The following is an 18924-nucleotide window of genomic DNA, read 5'->3' as shown; positions in this document are numbered from 1 at the left end:
AACTGTTCTAAACTCAGCACCAGGTTAATGTAATGGTCAGGCTTTTGCATTTCAATGACGCAAACCCCTTGGTTCTTTTTTTCTTTTTCCATTTTCTCCTCCCTCCATCTTTCCCTCTCTATATGGTGATGAAGGACGTCATTCCCTCCGTTCGTTTTCTCTCTCCCTCCGTTTATTCTCTTACCATTCCCTACTGACGTTCCAGTCTGTTTGGTGGTTTGCATTTCAATTAGAACCAACCTCAGCTATTTCTCTCTCCCTCCTTTTCTCGGTCTTCCTCCTCCTCCTTCCTCCGTTCTCTCACTCACTGTCGCTTGCTGTGCTGATCAAAGACTTCAGTTCCCAGGGACACATTTGTCATTTCGCTTCTTTCCTTCTGCTACCTTGACTCAAGATAATGGGCCAATTGTCAGGGGGCTTTTATCCCGGGAATCGTGGGGGGGGCCCCTGCGCTGCTGCATGTGAAACTGCACAGGGAACTGAACCCTTAACCCAGGAAAACTCAGCAACCATCCAGAATACGAGGAAACTAGTAGCTTTGGCTCTGTAGATTTGCTGCGCCCATAACTCCTCAGAGTCATAAGAGCTGCCACAGACGAGTGAAGCCTGTGTCTCCACATGTGATGAGATTCCAGACCTGGTTTAAAGTACGGTGTATTTCTCCTTCAGTGTTGTGTCTCAGTCGTTCACACACAGCTTCATTCATTCAGTCATTTACTAACTGATGCTTTATCAAATCTTTCTGTAATAGGGGGGGGCCGGTGTTGTGTGTGAAGCTGAATCCAGGACTCTGGCTCCTCACTCGCTGGGAGGAAAATGTTCACGGTAACTTTCCCTCAGAGCTTTTCATTCCCTCAGTCTTTGTTGAGATAGAACCAGAACTAATCCAAAAGACACAGTTTGTCTCTTCACACACACACACACACACACACACACACACTTATAGTTTGCTTTCTCTCACGTGTACACACATCCTCACCCACATGAACACACACACTGAGGCCAGAAGTGTCAAGATGATGGACCAGCCGATGAGCCTCTCTGATAGGAGCTGCTGTGTCCCACAATGCACTGCAGCGAGTCTTTGAACCCACCAACGTAAAGTTTTCTGGAAAATGTCACCAAGCTCTGCTTCCAAACATCCGGAGGTCAATATTCAGTCGAGGTCAGAGCCGATGATCGATGAACATTTTGCTTAGAGGATGTTTCAAAATATGATTGGGGAAAAACCTTCAATTTTAATTTGTACTTAATCAAGTTGTTGCTAATGAAGAAACCTTTTACAAATAAAGTTAATTAATGAGGCTTGATATGTTGATGCTACCTTAAGTAAGAGTCTACTTCAACCTCTGGACTAAATACACGCTGCCATTGATGTTGCTACTGATCCAACTCGATGTTTTACCAGAGTCAGAAGATGACAACTGTGGTGAACTAGATCATCAACTTCATCATCCATCCATTATCTACACCACTGATCCTTTGAGGGGGCTGGAGCCTCTGGTTCTTGTGGATGAACTCTATGATAAACACCTGCAGGGAATTTCATTCTTCTAACACTAACCCCTCATCAAACGTGATACAAATATTAATGTGACCTCATATAAAACTTAAAAAAATGTATGTAGACTGATACTGCAAGGCAATAATTCAGGTTTTGTCATGTCTATGGAAATATTGGTACCGAAGATACTGTTGTGATGTAAAATTCTAGATCCTCTATACTCTTCATAGGTTTCCTTCTATTATCCTCATAGCTGGATTAATGATGTGACCAAGCAGAGAAGGGATCAGGAATATAAAACTTTTATTTCTAGAAGGTTTTTTCGAGATACTTGAATAAGCTGATCAACGGAGACGCTTGATCTTGAGCACCACTGGCTCCTTTCCACCATGACCCTGGGAGATTTCTCTCATTTCAGACTCCTGCAGGAGATCGATAGTTGGGTCAGTCTGGTTGCTGATTGGCTGCGTCTCCTCCTCAGGGCTCTGGGTGGATGCAACATCAACAGTGTCCTCAGACAGCGTCTCCACCTCCTCCTCTGTGACCGAGGTCTTCACATGAGGAGTGAGAGTGAGGTCAGTCTGGCTGCTGATTGGCTGCGTCTCCTCCTCAGGGCTCCGGGTGGATGAAGCATTTACATCCACCTGTGGCTGCTCTTCAGAGGAGGCAGCACCTGCGACCGGCTCAGTTTGAGCAGGTCCGCGCTTCTTCATCTTTTTGAGCTTGATCTTGAGCACCACTGGCTTCTTTCCACCATAACCATGGAAGATTTTACTCCTTTTCTCCTCCTGCAGGAGATCGCTCACAAATTCAAACTGCATGTTTCTCTGTAATTCTTTTGTCGAGGTCAGAGAAATTAAAAAGCAAATTGCGTCCAGAAAGCAAAGTAAACCCAGCAAATCGGTAACAGAGAGCTAAGTAATGACCAGGTGAACTTAGTGAACCAAGGAAACCAAGTGAGGATTGAACCTTGATACACTTAATTTAGACCTACCTACATGAAAGGATCAAATGATCAAAGTATCAAAGTATCAAAGGATCAAAGTATCAAAGTATCAAAGTATCAAAGGATCAAATGATCAAATGATCAAAGGACATACAATCTTACAATTGCATCCTAGAATTCCGATATGTACATTTGTGACTTTGATCTGATTAAACCAGCCGTATCCATGGCAACAACACACAATAATAAGAATTAACAATAAAACTAGATATAAAGTGTAAATGTAGGAAACAACTGTAATACAGGTGCTAAACTGCCAGTGTCTCATTAAACTGTAGGTTATAAAAGTCCCCAAAACAATAACAAATATAAACACTGACTTTTTAAAGATCGTAGAAGACTCCGGTTTTGGACATTTTAACATGTATGTTATTTCCATTATATCACAAGTACATGGACCCTTCATGACTAGGATTGCATGAGAATACTCATCTAGAGAGAAAAGAGATTTTCTTGATTTAAATGTCAGGAAGATATAAATATATATTCAGTAAACAATGTGGTTGATGAAAGAGAAGAGCTGCATGCAAGGAAAACCCAAAAGAGCTGAACCCGTTAAAAACTTAACAAAATAAGCCGAAGGAGAATTAAGTTTGCACATCTCTCCTTGTTAGTAAACTGCAACCGAAACCTGATCCCAAACCTTAACCCTGACCGATTTAAACCTAAGTCTAACCTACACTTAACCACAATTCACATCCTAACACTGATCTTAACCAGGAGCTCAGATAGGAGGTTTTGCCTAATTAGGACCAGGGCTGTGTTCAGAATCATCAAATCATCAAATCATCTCCTTTCCTAACCACTAAATCATCTCCTTTCCTAACCACTATTCCTTGAGCCCGTCACGTTTTTTAAAAACAACTTTATCTATAACAGAAGACACAGACAGTACAGTTCTCTGTGCTGTGCACTGACAGTTAAAATAAAGTTTCCTGTTTAAAACAGACAGGTCCGGAGAAAAGATGTTTTCTGTTCACACAGAAGAAACATTTAATCATTAGTTACTCACAGGAAATGTGAGAATTATTTACGTGGGTGTGTCCAGGTGCAACTACGATGTTGTGTCACTTTAAATGTTGCTGCTGCAAAGAATTGTGGGAAGGCATTTTCTCCTTTCCTTTCATAAAGGATGATCCGATGTTTCCTCTGCTAAAGGAGATAAGTTAGGAAGCAGTGAAGCTCCTTTCCTTTAATTTAGCCCAGGCTGTGGTCCCCATGAGGTGGACTGGTCCTGACAAGCTCAGTGTTTATACTGGAAAAGGTCCCATAGAGGTAACAAAAATGAATACACAGACAGGCACGTAGACACACACAGACACACACACATATACACACTCTCACACAGTCTGTGAGTGAGTGAGTGGGTCTACATTCAAATATGCATCCACATACTTTTCACTTCACGTTTGAGTGTGTGTGTGTTCGTGTATGTATGTGTGTATGTGTGTGTGTGTGTGTGTGTGTGTGTGTGTGTGTGTGTGTGTGTGTGTGTGTGTGTGTGTGTGTGTAGCCTCTGCAGTAGAGGAATAATCTTCTCCTGTACACACACATACACACAAACAAACACAATGTACATTTCTCTCTTCCTCTCTTACTTTGTCGTATACATTCATTTTTCTCTCCTAAACCTTTCCCACATTACTTTGTCCGTCCCACGTGTACTTCATTTACTCTGTATCACTCTCTCTCTCTCTCTCTTTCACACACACACACACACACACACACACACACACACACACACACACACACACACACACACACACACACACACACACACACACACACACACACATAAACACAAACACAAACACACGAATAAAGCTGTATCTTGGCAGGAATGACTACTGCAGTATACCAGGGCACTGAAGTCAGATTTGGTTGCAAGTCAGACACGTGAGCGCACGCACACACACGCACGCACGCACACACGCACACACACACACACACACACACACAGAGCCTGGCAGGACCACTGCAGCGCTGGGTGCAGTGGGGGAAGCTCACATTATGATTACCTGAAGGTGTTCCTGCTATTTTACCCTCCAACAACAGCAGCAGCCCAGACAATGAAAAACACACAACACACAACGCAAATCCCTTACACACACACACACACACACACACACACACACATTTCCTTTCATACAGAGACGCACACAGACACAGTGACGTCCCAACTGACACATGTTGGCCAGAGACACACAGGTAATGTTGCCTGATTTGACTTCACTTCCACATTGTTGTGTCCGTCTGATTGTGTTGTGGTTGTAACCGATCCAGATCGTATCTTTGGTTCCGGTTACGTGAACCTGTGTGTGTGGACCAGGATCCGGTTCAGGTGAGGTTGGTGCCGCTGCCTGTTTTCAGCAGCTTTACTCCAAATGCTGCAGCCCATTGTCGGAGCCACACTGAGGCTTTGCTCCAGCTAATCCCTGTTTTTATAACAATGAAACTGAACGTCAGGTTGGAAACCACGTTCACTGAGAACATCAAATCCTCTGAAACGGAGAATCCATGTTCCAGTAAATGTGAGTTCAGCTGTAGGGCGGCAACACCTCCAGTTTAAATAACCTCGGGTTTTAAAATGTATCTGCGTGTGTTGCTGCCATGCAGGCTGCAGGAGAAGACAGTTTACTTAAATGAGACGTGCATCTGGAAGATTCACAGACGTTGACGCATGTGAATCTGAAAATAAGAAAACAAACACAAATTTCTCAGGATGAAAACAAGGAGCATGACGCATCACAATTAATAATCTAATGATGTGATAATCAGAAAGACAAACCAGTACTTTCACCAGATTCTGCTCCTGATACTCATGTACTTTGACTCTAATCGGATTTTTCACACGGTACATTTACTCGTCTACTTGGAGTATTTGTACTTTTACTGAAGTTAAGAATCTGAACATTTCTTCCAACGCTGATTTCTACTGAGGGTTGACGTGCACTCACATCGAGGTCAGGCTGTGCATGTGCTGATATCTTTACACATGTGCCAGAGTGTGCTAATATATGTCTGTCTGTGTGTGTGTGTGTGTGTGTGTGTGTGTGTGTGTGTGTGCGTGTGTGTGTGTGTGTGTGTGTGTGTGTGTCTGGGCTGTATACGGCTTAAGCCAGGACAGCCTTGGCAAAGTGAAGATGTTAACAGAGACAGACAGGCTGCCACATCCCTCAGCTGCTTGGCAATCACACACACTCACACACGCACACTCACACACACACACACACTCACACACACACACACACACACAGAGTTATAGGCCGACACTCACTGAGACGCACAGAATTACAGACGATCACATCAGTTCTCTCACAGCAGAGTGCTCACATCAGCAAGAAGAAAATGTCCATTGACAGAAAAAGAGGAAAAATCTTTGCTGACTCGTTAGAACCAAGTTAATTGTTATCAGAAGAGTGTGAGAGGTCGTGTGGTTTGCTATAAAACCAAATGATGAGTGGACGGTGTTAATGGAATCATCTATTTTCATTTGACCGATTCCATCTTCTTCTCCTCTCACTGATTTAATATTAGAATGACCTCTTACTCAAATTAAAACTGTAAAACAAAACAGTTTGTCAAGTGTGTTGCAAAGGGTGTGTGACGTGAATTTAATTCAGAATAGAAGGGAAACAGATTTCATGTCACGTTACAGTAAAATACTTGCTGCTCCATCTCATAAGTCCTGGATTCCTAAATGAGCAAGGCTCCCTCTGGAGCCGAGTTACCCGATAGGAAATGTTGAAGTATCGTGTCAGAATTATCGTACGTGACCCGAGTAGGGATGGAAAGCTCAATACCGACATTTCAAAGCTGTGTCGAGATTCCGAAGCGATTTACTGAACAGAAACAATGCTTTTCAAGGCACAAGGCTCTTATTTTGAAACATGAAACAGGAAGGATTTGTGTGAAGCTCATGAGACGCGAGTCACAGCATCACGACGTGAAAAGACGTCACTCGAGAAGAGATGCATGAACACAGCATGATCCATATTTTACTATCCAGAGTACAAAGTGTCACAAAAGGATCAAATTATCGTACATCATGCGTTATTGATCGTGCATCGTACAGAGGGAAACGTTATCTTACAATTATGATAATTATCCCGACATCTGGCCACACTGCTCGGGAGGGGCCGTCAATGTTTTACAAAAAAACACAAAATACTATGATGCACGAGTGACAGTGTGTGGAAGAGACTCAGCGTTTAAGTTTTAAAAATATAGACTGAGGTGGTTTTTCAGTGTGTGTGTGTGTGTGTGTGTGTGTGTGTGTGTGTGTGTGTGTGTGTAAAGAGTTACGTGAATGCAGGCACGAGCATGAACGACAGGAAGTTTGTGTTTGTGGAGAAAAGGGAGGGTGAGACTGTGTGAGTGTGTGTGAGGGAGAGAGAGAGAGAGAGAGAGATGGGTAATCAATGAAATCACCTCATGGTCGTATCGACGAGACAAACAGGAGGATATCGAGTCGGGGAAACGATGTCCCCCCCCCCCCCCGTGTCTGCCGCTCTCGCCTCGACTCTCCTCGCTGTCATTTCGTCCTTCGCTGCCCGAGGTTTTCAGGACGGCAGCACAATGACTATTGATGCAGAGCAGAGCTGTGGCGAGATTACTGTTATTAAGAGAGAACTACAAGCTGAGCAGTCTTTGCTCTGCTCCGAGGAACACACACACACACACACACACACACACACACACACACACACACACACACACACACAGAGACAAGGAAACAGCTTCAAGTCAGGGGGGGTGGGGGGGGGGGGGGGGGGGGGGGGGGTGTCGCTGCCTCTATATATTCTGAGCAGTGTTTTCTTTATCAGGTGAAGTCTGCTTGTTCTAGAGAAGTTGGGTAAAGAACAGATGTTTCTCTAATATTTTTCTTTAGGCTTCCCCGTAAATGAATATTAACAACACAAGCACTTACTGTTCACAATACTCAAGTTTCAGAGCATTAGCTTGAAGTAATATATAGCGTTTTTGATAGTTTATTATAATGCAGCCGGCTGTTTATTTGAAGCTGGAGTAAAAACACACAGTATCTGAACTGAGCAGATACACACACAAGGTGGTTTCTTGAAAGGAGAAAGTTATTATTATCACTAAGGAAGACAGCAAAGTGTGATGCAGATAGAAACCTCTGCAGTTTTTGAACAATACTATTAGTGAAATATATATATAAATATAATATATTCATATTTTCGATTGAGTTGATTCATTCTGTCGTGTTGACTGAATTCCTGGTGGAGTTAAAAACAAGGAATGGCTTTGTTTCACCAATTAATCAGGTTGACTGATCCATCAGATCTAATTGAGCTCCTGTGGTGAACCTCTGATCAGTTACAACTTCAGAAGATACTTTGAACATCTAACAATCAGTTTTCTACCTTTACCCCCAAAAGCAGCCAGAGGAATAAATCCCACGTTGACCCTGAAACTGTAAAAAAACCTGAGGAATACGAGAACGAGAATCAAATCACAAACGCTCTGAACTTTAACCCCCGACGATCCAAGTCTCCGCTGCTCTGCGTCGTCCCGGCTATTTAAATGCTAATCAATTCATTACCGAGGACATCATTATGCTCTCACTGCGGCTCGCATAAATCATGTCGGTCCACGCAAACGTCCCTGATAGTGAGAGAGTGATGGAGACAGAGAGAGAGAGAGAGAGAGAGAGAGAGAGAGAGAGAGAGTGATGGAGACAGAGAGAGAGAGAGAGAGAGAGAGAGAGAGAGAGAAGAGCAACATTAGTTTTAAATGAGGCCTGATTGAATCCTCATTCTCAATTTCATAATGAGAGTTTTCCCAATCTACTCCCCTCTCTTCCTCCTCCTCTCTGTCTCCTCTATCTGACACTACTCTCTCTCTCCGAGTCAATCACTGCATGTAATGAGAAAGTGAGGAGAGCTGCACACACACACACACACACACATACACACACACACACACACACACACACACACACAGACACACACACACGTGGGCAGCCGTCTCCGAGGTGTAGTCGTGCTGCAGACAATCAGCCACACATACAGGAGTCAGGGAGAAATTAGCTCTCTGTTAATTCACTCCATTGTCTCAATGCATGGTAATTTCTCGGATAGGGGCGGGTGAGCTGTGTGTGTGTCTGTGTGGTTGTGTGTGTGTGTGTGTGTGTGTGTGTGTGTGTGTGTGTGTGTGTGTGTGTGTGGGGTGAGACTTCAAACCCAACTGCGGTTTGCAGCGCCGTATGAACAAACAGTGCATTACGGGGCCGGGTTAATTATTATGCTAATCAAGCCGCCCCGGGGGCTCAGAGACGTGATGTAACATTCAGAAATAAATATATAAAAATGCACGTTGACACTGTTTCAGTCCGTTTCTGAACGTATTGGTAGGTGTTTGGGTTTTTTTCAGTTTACAGGATTATTGTTCACAAGGAGCTGAGACAGGAAGGAGGAGAAGAAATGAGCTGCGAGGACAACAGAGGAGAAAATCTCTGTGTCTTTGTCAACAGCGAAATATTCAATTGAATCTATAGCTTTTAACAATTGGTTATTGATTGCTCTGTACCTGGAGATAACTATTATTTGCTGCTGTGTACATGACGTATAAATATAATGCATCTCAGTGGAAGTAGCCGATTTAAGCTAAATTCTTTAAACAACAGAAACACATCCTCAGAATCTTACTTTGTCAAACCAGTGGAAAATAAACTATCAGGATATGTTTTATGTAATAGAAGAGCAGTGACTTAGTGGACGAGCAACATGTTGGTCAGTCAGATACCAGCGACATCTCCTTCCAGGTAGATCATGCTTTTATGTGAAACACAATTTAAAGAAACATTGATGTATAATATTAATACACTGGACTGAAAATGCAGCTGTTGCAGAAACAGTCGTCCGCACTCAGTGACTTCGTACGGGAGCAAACTAACAGCGAGTGTCTGTCGGCGCCCGCGGGTCATTTCAGGACGCATCCGTCAAACTGACATCAGATTTGGGTCACATTCAGAAATGTCACTCAAAAAAATTGGATCTAAGCAAAAGGTGGAATTGAGTAGAGCTTTGCAACCCTCGGAGCCACCGGGGCCGGCGGCTCCTTTGAATTCGGTTAGAGCCGAGTCGCGTTACGGCGTCTGGCCGCGCACGAGTCGCTGCCAATCATCCTCCCGCGGAGCCGGGCGAGCGAAAGGTGCTTCGGCCCCGTGCTTTATGCAAATGACTCGGCGGTGGCTGTCGTCAATGCAGGGGCCAATGCCAATCAACAAACACAGTGTGTGAGCGTGTGTGTCTGTGCGTGTGTCTGTGTGTGTGTGTGTGTGTGTGTGTGTGGGAGTGACAATGACTGTATATTCAGTGGTAGTGAGGGTGCATCTGTGCACGTTTGTTTTGTGTGTGTATACAGTTTGTGTGACGTTGTGTTCACTATACATTTATGTGCTCTCGTGTTTACAGATGTTTGTGCTCAGAATTGAGTGTGTGTGTGTGTGTGTGTGTGTGTGTGTGTGTGTGTGGCTTTATACATGACCTTCATATATACTTCTTTTATAGTATGAATGTATTGTGCAGCATAAATGGCTCAAAATGTGTGCATGCATTTCCTAGTGTGTGCGTTTATTGAAATGCCTGTGTGTGTGTGTGTGTGTGTGTGTGTGTCTGTGTGTCTGTTTACATCAATACGCTCTGACAACAGTGGAGAATGCAGCAGAGACAGAACATCGATGTGTGGAATGGCTCTCGGCCTCTTCAGTGTATCGTCAGTGCAGCTGACGATACACGGACTGAATCAACCTTGACAAAACGACGGTGGATCACCTACATGTCCAGCTCCTCCCATTTATTTAAAAGAAGAATTCAATCTGTTTTTGCAGCTCAAGTCTTTTCCTTATTTCATCCTTTTATTAAATCTTGATATTCTGTATCTGGTGGGTGATGTGAGGCCATTCTACCTCCGTTCGGTTGTTGGGAAATTGGAAAAAAAGGAGATATTGAAATTATAAATTATTCAACTACCTGACAGACCTGAAAACGGTAATTATGTTATTACAACACGATGGCAAATCATTACAGAGCAGAAAAACCTGAAAAGGTAAAGTGATCCCGAATCCTACAGAGGAACAAACAAGTGAAGATCAATTTTCCTGTTTCTCTCTTAAACGATCAGGAGGACAAACGAAGAAATGCGGCTCAATGGCAGCGTAAGAGAATAAAGTTAGAAATCATAAAAACACAACATTTCTTTCACAGCACGCGGCTCCAGGTGTTTCCTCTCGCTGCACCTGAATCATATTGTTCACAAATTCAGTTTTGCCTTGGCTGAGTTTTTCATTGTCGTGTTTCCACGCTTGTTGGAGCAGTTGTGTGTCTTTCACCTTCAGCTCAGTCCGTCTGGCCCCATGACAACGCAGCAGTCCCACTTGGATCCAAACCAGAACAATTAGACCAAGGGCCCTTTTCTTACACCCAGTGCAAAGCAGAGCCAAGCTCGACTAAACGTTTCTACCACCGATGCAGTTGTCATTTTCCCGTCCAGTGCAAAAGCCCTTGCTGCCCACGGGCGTGTCGGTCTCACTGACGTGTGGTCAGGTGCATTTCAGCTTGAGGAATGTGGCAGGAAACTGCACTGCGCCAGACGAAAAACCTAAACCAGTGACGTAGTGATTCACGTTTATTTTTAGGGGATATTAACAAGCTAATATGTGCTTACGTAGGCAAGTTCACAATAAACACACAGATTTGCAGCTTGTGCACTTAAGACGTTTTCAGACATGACCTGCGGATAAAGTCCAGAGAATCGAGTGTCTGGACTTTACCTGCAGTTTGCGTTTCACACATGCACAACACAGCGGGAGGTTTTCTGCACAGACTCGTGCACGACAGCAACAAGACAGGTGGAGCAGCCGGGTGCAGCAGGCAGAGACAGGAAGTGACGTAGTAACACGGAGATCATGTGACTTTCTTTGTCTGTTTCTTCTACGTGTATGACTCCACTTTTTCACCAGGAGATATTTAGGATATTTTCAAACTTTCCAAAAACTTTATACTAGGAGGCCAGGCGGAGAAAGTCTGCAGAAACACAATCGGACATTTGCGTTCACTCAGATGTCTCCTCTGGAAGAAAGTCCTCTGGAGGAATCTCTGGAGTTCAGTGCAGAAACTCATGTGAAACCATTTTCTAGGTAAAGACGCGTTTTCTCTTACAACCTGGAAAATCAACCCTTGCAGTCTTTCCGTTTATTGCATGTTACACTTCTGATTAATTACGTACAACCCTGTTGAAACATGTACCTGGTGCTGTAGTAGCTGAACTGCATTAGGACACACCCTTAATGCACTTGAGCAACAACCCTCTTTGACTGATGCATCATGGGTCCTGCTGATATTTTCTTTCTTCACCGGTTCACAGTTAAATCCATTGAGAGAGAACAAGTTAGTTTTTTTCTGTGCCTCTGTAAAATTAGCATCAGACATTTATCACAAACCTCATTAGAGATCATCGTTTCGGCTCCAACCTTCTTCCAAGACACTGAGCACAGCCGGAGATCAGCAGCGCGCCTCATGCCGGACGTGAACAGATGGTCCCACCTCCGTCCCCCCCCCCCCCCAGCTCCAGAGAAGCTCCAGTCCAGATGATGAGGAGGGGTTGTGCTGTGTGAGACACTTTTCAAACACACAGCAGATTCTCATTTTGGTGCTTCTCATAAAGTAAAACTGGAGAGACTATGCAGTATATACTTGTCTGTATACACGTGTCTGTCACTAGTCGCTTCAGGAGGCTGTTTGAATGAAGGTATTTTAAACAAAAGGCCTCAAGCACCAGGTGCATGCTGGGTACTTTCACTTTACGAGCAAACCCTCCATGTGTGAAATAACTGTAAAACGCTTCAAATTAGGTAAAAGTATCCGAGATACGGGCGACGTCGCTAGGAGCTGGTGCAGAATTGATCGGCGACTGAAGCCGTGGAATCAATGTCCTGCCAATAAACGCTTTGTGCCAAGAGGACGATAAACGGACATTTTAGAAAACATGTACAGAGGATCCATGGACGTCAGTGAAGTAAAGATCAGCAGCTCGAACGCCTGGTTTTATTTTTCCTGCAAATAAATCGTATTATTAATTCAACATAGTTTCACTCAGTATCCGTCTTCTACGCCACCGCTGCAGTTTCACCGTTCTGACCTGAACATAGAATCATAGCAGCTTCACTTCCTGCACTTATTGTAACATCAGTCCACTGGAGTCTAATTAAAGCTTTGCTCCAGGCGTCGCTCGTTACTTTCCCCGTCATGTTTTCACAGCCGTTCAGCAACAAGACACAAGTGTGATGTTTAACCTCTTCTACAATAAGAGCAGGTGTGTGTGTGTGTGTCCTGTGATTGAATCTGCATCGGTCAGAAAACATTATCTTTGGAAAAAAAACGAGCAGATCCTGCAAAACTGAAATATCACTTTAAGGGCAGAGAGTCCAGTGCGACTGTTTCTGTGTTCTAATGGTTTTATCCGACACCAACAGTGGAACAGACGATGAAACATATGGAACAGAGACTCAGGCCCAGAAGGGATAATTCACACCAAAACACAATCTGCATTTTTCCACCGTTTCCTGGACAAAGCTGCAACCTGATCCTCCGGATGAATCACTCGTGTTAATGTGCCCTGAGGGTCGTCCTGCACAACCCACAGTGGTGAAACGTAATGCTGCTTTCTGCATAAAAGCTTCGAGTGAATCACTGAACAAAAACGTCAAATTCTGGCAGGAGAAAGAAAATGATTTGGAACTTTTTCAAGCCACAACTGATGATAAAAACTGAAATTAATTCCTGTGAAGACTTATCGAGTTTCGTCTCACAACATGATTTCCACTCGTGGTCGTCTTCAATTAACATCTGTTCTGTCTCGTTTGATAATTCTGTCCCTTGCAAACTGTTTTCCCTAAAATGCAAGACGAGGGTTTAAAGTTTTAATAAACTTAACATTTAGCTGCAACACAGAAAACCTAATTAGATGAAAGCAATAGAACAAGAGTCTCTAGAGCTCCACTGATTTACAGAGGGCTGATTAAAATCACCGAACTAGAAAAACACTCTATTTTAAAGTATTAATTAGACTTGTATATATTATTTTCTGTCTTTTATCTGATTTCAAACTTGTTTTTTTATCATCTTTTGTAGAAGTAGCACTTTTTTTGTTGTACTGCTTCCTCTTGTTCAATGAAAGTAAAGGCTTTCTTTTCTATCCCCTTCTATTCACAGAGATATCAGTGTGTGTTTATGTTTGCTGACATACGACAATATGAAAACAGAGATCTTAATAATCAGTGTTTATAATTAACATTAAAACATTTAGTTTCCCGTACATATTAGTTCATGGTTAAGCTGTAAAATATAAAGCTTCCACTAGATTTCCTTTTTTCAGAAGGTTTCAATCAGTAGTAGAAATTCACTCCCCCACAAAATCCATATCACTCGGGCTCCATTCTTTTCCTCTTCATAAAAAAAATTACACAAACCAGGTTTCCTGTGAGAACACAAACTTGTTTACTTGTGACAGTCGAGTCAGATAGTGACAAACTGTCCGAGCTGGATATTCACCGACCTGTTCGCACTGACAGGAGGAGCTGATGAAGCACTTTGTCCCAGGATGAGATAAACACAGCCAACGGGCAATAAAAAACAAAAAACCTTTTTGTGGTGAAGTAACTGCCGGGATCCGAGTGAAGTTACACAAACTAGCATGTGAGAGTGAACTCGACTTTTCATCTGAAATGATGAGAGCTGATGATTCAACGCACCACCTGGTTAACAAATGTCCTAAATCTGTCAGAAAGTAAGTGAAGGGAAACATAACAACATTTCCTGCTGCTTTGTTCTGCTGTTATTTCTATAATAAGTGATGAACAGTTTGATTTAAGAAGCTTAATATTATTTTTTGAATGTTAAAAACCTGTACATTTATTTTATTCATGCAAATATATGGTAAATAGTCTTATTTATATATAATATTTCTGGTCTTGATGACCACTCTTGGCACTTTACAACCTCGGCATGCAGAATGGGGGAGATGGGGATTGAACTGCCAACCTTCTGGTTAGAGGGCGACCCGCTCGTGACCCTCAGCCACCAATATAGGTAAATATAGGAAAATATTTTCTACTCAGGTATGCATCAGTATTTTTTTATCAGAATTCTCTCTCTCTCTCTATATATATATATACATGTACCACAAAATATACTGCACATATACTGGTTTCTACACATTTAATTTTCATATAGGCTGTTAGACAATTACTTTCTGAATGACTAATATGTCCAGTCCATAGAGTGAAGTACTTTTCAATCTTGTTCCATCTCTCACCTTTGATGAGAGTAAAAAGTGTCTGATGGAGTAATTCATGCCATGTGATCTCTGCTCGTGCTTTACTCGCCGGGGACTTTAATCACGACATACGGGCTCCATGCTTCTGCTTTAAATGTTAACAAATTGGCCAGGCGTGTGATTTGGACGAGGACGGCAATGAAAATACGAATTAGCCGGAACAAAACAGGCTGATGACTGGTTCTTAATTAGCTGTGCGACACCGAGAGAGAGAGAGAGAGAGAGAGAGAGAGAGAGAGAGAGAGAGAGAGAGAGAGAGAGAGAGACGGAGCTCCTGGCTATAATGTTTTCACGACGGCTCATTCATGCCACTGATTTGTGTTTGAATCCCTCCTTCACACACACTCGTGCTCCCAGACACACACAGCTGGTGTGACTCTGCTGCTCCATCATAAACACACACTCCTTCATCCTGCTCACGTGTCTGCAACCAAACAATCCGTCTCCGTCTCCTGTGGATTCACAGACACAGAGTTGCATCATCTTCCGTTTTCCGTCAAACCTTGAACATCCTCTGGTGCTCGGGCCCCGAACACGAGCACAAGTTAAACTCTGAGGATTCGTAATGAACTTCCTTCACTCATTTTCTCCCCAATTCTACATTTTATTATAAAACATAATCCTGGGAAATCTTTTTTTCGTTCTTGCACCATCTGGTTTCACATTGACTCAGCGCCGGCTCCTGGGAGCGGCCTGGTTCTGCTGCAGCGTCCGACCCTGTCAGCCAGCGATCAGCTCCACTGGAGCGTCTGGACCGTTACACTAACTGACACGGACGTGAGATTCAGGAGGACAAATGTTTTCCCAGGGGCAGAGCTGCTCTGCAGGTTAAAATGATTTTATTAAAACCACCAAGGAAGTCATGGTTTTATCTGTTTATTAAGATTCCACAAAAACTACTACTAACTTTGAGGAAGGATGTCATATGGGTCAGGGAAGAACCCATTACATTTCGATGTGGATCTGGATTTCCACTTTCTTCAACATCTTCATTGATTTTGGATCTTTATGAAAACAAATCAGCCTCATAAAGACGTATTAGAGGACTGATGATTACAACTTTGAGCAATTTGGTGCAGATCCAAATCATAATCCAGATGTAGTGAATTTAAATCAAACCACACTGGTGCGATTGATGTGGGGATCCGTGTAATTATGATGTTTATACCGTAGTTTTCAATAATGTTGGCATATCTGAGGGCATTTCATAATTTTAGACTTTTAATAGAAATGAATTGACAACCTGTGCTGTACCAAATGTGAGGTTTTCAGAAAGCAGGGCAGAAGAAATCAAATTAAACTTAGAAGACATAACTGCAGGAAATGACGAGGCCGATCTGAGCAGGAACAAACAAGAGCAAACACACAAACAGACAAAGAGGATTGAGGCTTTTTTCCAATGTGTTGCTCATGCTCATTGAAAAGAAAATGGACTGTTTTAATATCCTGCTTTAGTCTTTGTGGACACAAATCCAAAGATCCTTCTACTTGTTGTTCCTTGTAAATCGTCTCTCCTCCCTCATCATTCTCCTGTTCATCTGATCTGATCTCATCTCTCCTCCTTCGGTCTCCGTCTCTCCTCGTCCCTCCATCCGTCCCGCGAGCCAAACTCCATCTATTCCCAAAGTGCTTTTATCAAACAGGTTTGTCAGAAAGTGCTTTGCGGAGATCGGAGAACAACAAATACAGATTAGAAGAAAAACAAAAGATAAAAGCGAGGAAGTACAAACACATCTCGGATGACAAGATAAGGGTTAGATGGTGTGTGTGTGTGTGTGTGTGTGTGTGTGTGTGTGTGTGTGTGTGTGTGTGTGTGTGTGATTGTGAGCTTGTTTTGATGCTCTGCCTGACTACACACTAACCCAACGGGGACTCGTGTCATTGTGGGGACAAGAACGTGAAGCCCCCACAGGGTTCAGGGTAGAATTAGTTTTGGTCACAGTGGGCAGGGGGCTGAAGAAGACAGGGGAAACAAGTTTGAGTGTGTTTTCTCTCTCCCAGTCTCTCCTCCCTCATCGTCCTTGTGGAAGCTAATAAAGTCATAATTGCCACTTAATGTAAAACCTGTTAAAATGTGATCAAATATTTATTAGATTGGTTTGGGAAATTTCGCAGTAATCCTCTGTTGTTTAATAAAGTGAGTTTCTCAGAGTAACAGCAGATTGTATGGAACAAAACCAAAGAGCAGTCAAATATAATTGGACATAGAAATAAAGCAAATGTCTCCGTGAGGGTTTGATTTAAGAAAAGATGAAGAGACAACTTCTCTCCACTGATGCTGCAAAAATGAAAACCCGGGGCTAAGAGAAAAGAATATTCACAGTGTTCAACTCGTGTTGAGTGTTCGATAGTTATTAATACATAATTGTCTCCGTGTCACAAACAACAAATGGACATTTTGCATCAGTCGACCCTCTGTTGGACCGTTTGAGGATACAACTCTTCTCGTGAAGCTCAGCTCGGCATCATTCACTGTATGTGAAGATGGATGAAATGAGAGCTGCTCCAAAGTGAAGCCAAAACATCTGGATCAGCCACCCAGGTTATTATTGGTCATAAACTCTGCCTCTGCCACGTTAACATATGGGACATAGATGAAGTAGATGCGATATAAGTTTGTTCTGTCATTTTAGGTAGTTTTAATCACGCGTCTTCCTGAAGTTTGATTTACTGGCAAGACCTAACTACCATGACCAGTACTGCACAGACTCTAAACTATCAGAGCAAGATGGGGGAGATATTTTCGCTTCATTTCTGTAGAGTGGGAGGAAGTGGAGATGTGTTGTCCATCTTTATTTACAGTCTATGCTCACAGGGAAGTTATTATTAGAAACACTTAGCCAAAGTTTGCATGAATAGTGGATCCTTTGTCCAACTTTGCTCAGTTGTCATCTTCCTATTTTGTACTTTGTGCACTTTGAGTTGAATGCTATCATCCATACACTTAGCAGCCTCCATATGAAATAATAATAATAACTTGAATTTATGAAGTGCCTTTCAAGAGACCCAAGGACGCTGTGCATGTGTCAGTAAATGGAGAAAAATGTCACATTACAGCTGGAAATGTGACTCCTCCCTCCGTCTGCACGTTTCTCGAGTTTTCACTCCCTCGCTCCCTCTTTTGTCTCCTCCCTCTCTCCTACTGGTCATTGTTTGTTTGTCTCTTCTGTTCATCAACACTGGTGTTTTTGTGTGTGTGTGCGTGTGTGTGTGTGTGTGTGTGTGTGTGTGTGCGTGCGTGATGCACCTTTCCTTTTACACTACAGTGTTGATTATTTCTGCCTTGTCAGTCTCTGTTGCTGCCGCAGTTTGTTAACGTCATCACACAGTGCACGTGGGTGTTTGTGTTTATTTGATTCAATGTGAGTCCTCTGCATGCATCCCTGCGTGTGTCTGAATCTGCACGTGTGTGTTTGTCGCTGTATTTACGTGCCTGTATCTCTGTGTGTGTGTCTTCCCTGCAGCTGTGTATTCATGCAGGGACTGAATCTGCCGGCTGCTGCTGTTGAAAGCTGCTGTCCACTGCTATTCAGGACCAATACAAATCAACACACACACACAATCACCACACACAATCACCACACACACACACACACACACACACACACACACACACACACACACACACACACACACACACACACATTCTTGAGGATCTTCTTTTCTTACGCAAGGCATCGGTCACATAATAACCGGTCTCCAATTTGTACTTTCACTCTGAAACCTTCACTTTCACTCTTATCATCTTGATAGTATGCTTTGATTTGCTTCCAATTTATTTATTTTTTCTTAATGATGCTACAGGAAAATGTGGTTCCCCTCATTCCTCCAAAGGAAGTGATGTAATAACACAGGTAAAATATGCTTAAAAACAAAGATACTCAGAATATAAACCTTTAGCAAAAGGACCGTCACCGAAGCAACTGTTAAATATAAAGTATGAAACTATCAATATCTGTTTAGTTATTCCGTTTCAGTGCTGACTGTCCAGTAGAGACGTTGGTCTCTCACTCTCTCGCTCAAACACCAACCTCATTCTCTCCTTTCTTCT

General features: G+C 42.9%; 1 long non-coding RNA gene across 1 annotated transcript; it reads right to left on the bottom strand.

Moving 5' to 3' along the window:
- Nucleotides 1–1859: 1859 nt before the first annotated feature.
- On the bottom strand, nucleotides 1860–2288 carry LOC117761764. The gene is made up of 2 exons (XR_004613883.1): nucleotides 2143–2288; nucleotides 1860–2016 (listed from the first exon to the last, which is right to left on the bottom strand). It is a non-coding gene; the product is annotated as an uncharacterized LOC117761764 (long non-coding RNA).
- Nucleotides 2289–18924: the final 16636 nt, after the last annotated feature.

Source organism: Hippoglossus hippoglossus, chromosome 5, assembly GCF_009819705.1.
Source record: "Hippoglossus hippoglossus isolate fHipHip1 chromosome 5, fHipHip1.pri, whole genome shotgun sequence".
NCBI lineage: Eukaryota > Metazoa > Chordata > Actinopteri > Pleuronectiformes > Pleuronectidae > Hippoglossus > Hippoglossus hippoglossus.
This window is presented reverse-complemented; position numbering and strand designations above follow the sequence as displayed.